The following is a 2,500-nucleotide window of genomic DNA, read 5'->3' on the forward strand; positions in this document are numbered from 1 at the left end:
ACCGCCAAGTCTCCTTGTCTTCCTTCCTCTGTCCCGATGACACACCAAGTACCTTCCTAGCTGTCTTCCTCGCTATTTCTGCAGCGCTTGCCCAGCCATCTGGCAACTCTTCACTACCACTCAGTGCCTGTGTTAACTCCTGCCTGAACTCCACACAACAGTCTTCCTTCTTCAACTTCCACCATTTGATCTTCGGCTGTGTCTTCACTCGCTTCCTCATGTTGGTCTCCAAAGTCATCTTACAGACCACCATCCGATGCTGCCTAGCTACGTTCTCCCCTGTCACCACCTTGCAGTATGCAATCCGTTTTACATCGCGCCTTCTACACAAGATATAGTCCACCTGTGTGCACTTTCCTCCACTCGTATACGTCGTCACCCTGTGCTCCTCCCTCTTCTTGAAATATGTATTCACCTCAGCCATTTCCATCCTTTTCGCAAAATCGAACACCATCTGTCCTTCCACATTTCTCTCCTCGATTCCATACCTTACCATCAACTCCTCACCACCTCTGTTCCCTTCAGCAACGTGTCCATCGAAGTCCGCTCCACTCACCACTCCCTCCTCCTTGGGTACCCTTTCCACCACGTCGTCCAACTCAACTCCAGAATTCTTCTTTTTCGTCCATCTTACACCCGACTTGCGGGGCATATGCGCTGATAACCGTCAGCAATACACCTTCGATTTCCAGCTTCATAATCCTCACTCTGTCTGACACTGTGTTCACCTCCAGCACGCTCTTGACATACTCTTCCTTCAGAATGACCCCTACCCCATTTCTCCTCCCATTCGCACCATGGTAGAAGAGTTTGAACCCACCTGCGATACTCCTGGCCTTACTCCCCTTCCACCTTGTCTCTTGTCACCTTTCTTCTTTCCATCACGTCAGCCAGCTCTCTCCCTTTACTAGCCATAGTGCCAACATTCAAAGTTCCGACTGACTCTCACCTCCACACGCCTACCCTTCCTCCTCTCTAGCTGCCTCTGGACATGCCTTCCCCCTCTCCTTTTCCTTCGCCCAACAGTAGCCTAGTTTCCACCGGCACTCCGCTGGTTAACAGTACCGATGGCGGTCGTCGGTAACCCGAGCCTCGACCGATCCGGTATGGAAATCTTATTTATGATCCGCATATTTGATTTGGCAAAGATTTGACGCCGGATGCCCTTCCTGACGTAACCCTCCCCATTTGTCCGGGCTTGGGACCTGCACTAAGAATGCACTGGCTTGTGCATCCTCAGTGGCTGGGTTGCACGCTTTTCTATGTTTGCCCCTCACTTTTGTGGCGTGAACGATCAATTCTAGTAATACAGGTGTGTTTATGTTAGGTATCACAGACACACGCACACGCACAATATATGTCCAAAAGTATTGACATAACTGACCATTACACCCACAGGAGCTTTTCTGACATCTCATTCTGAATCCATAGAAACCCATATTCCACGAAGCTCCCGGCGCACAGTTTTTGTGCCGATGTTAATGCCAGGAGAAGTTTGGATCTCTGCAGTTATTGAGTGAACAGAGCGTTGGCGACTTGAGTTGCTGTTGTTCCTAAAGGCTTGCACTTTTCAATAATATGATGATATATGAAGCATAGAGAGTAAACGGGATAGATACCTTTTGAACAGCACCCTGTAGTACAGCACTTTGAAGGTACATATGTCGTCACTTGCTGTAGTGGTTTTTACTGATGGGCGTGGCCAGGTTTTCAGAAGCCTCTCAGTTGTCAATGTGAGAGCCAGGGGACGCGTCTGCCGTACGTTTAGGGTTAGGGTTAGGTGATTTCTCTGGTAGGGCTGCTTACACCACACCCCGGACTGGATTTGTTGCGTGTTTGTGTCCTGATCGATGGGCCAACTTAACACGCCTTCGGAGGGTGTCCGCCGGCCGGCTTTGCCGGCGTTCGGGCGGTCGGTTCCTCCGGTCTGGCGGATCGATGTCCTTTATTTAATGTTCTTAGTGGCGAGCAGAGTGCGGAGTGGGAGGGGCTCTACCGCGTAGTCGTCCTCTCCGTTGCACAGCTCGACAGCGTGCTCGGCGGTGCTCAGCCGGACCGTCTATCCCAGTTGCTCTTCCACGGCTCCCCTCGCGAGGCTTGCCGCCCCCCCCCCCTCCCCCTCCAACATCTGTATGGGGAGGGGTGGAACAGCTCCGTGTTTACCTCGCGGGGCTTCCCGGAAGACATTTTCTCAAAGTCGTCGTGTGACCGGTCTACTTTTTCATTGCGTTGTGTAGGAAAGACAGGACAACTTGTCTCCTTCATGGGATCTGTATTCTGTCGCATATAAACAGAGCAGGTTTCTGGAAGCTTCAGGGGACGTCAATACAGGTTTTTTTTTTTTTTTTTTTTTTTTTTTTTTTTTACAAAAACACATAAAACATAGCAGTCGCGTATAAACAGGACAGATTTCTGGAAACTTTAGATCTGCTCCCACTGTAGCATACGCAGAAATTGGGACCCACATTAGGAATGGATAAAATAAATTACAGGGGCAGAC

The sequence above is a fragment of the Lampris incognitus genome, unplaced genomic scaffold (assembly GCF_029633865.1).
Source record: "Lampris incognitus isolate fLamInc1 unplaced genomic scaffold, fLamInc1.hap2 scaffold_250, whole genome shotgun sequence".
NCBI classification, from domain to species: domain Eukaryota; kingdom Metazoa; phylum Chordata; class Actinopteri; order Lampriformes; family Lampridae; genus Lampris; species Lampris incognitus.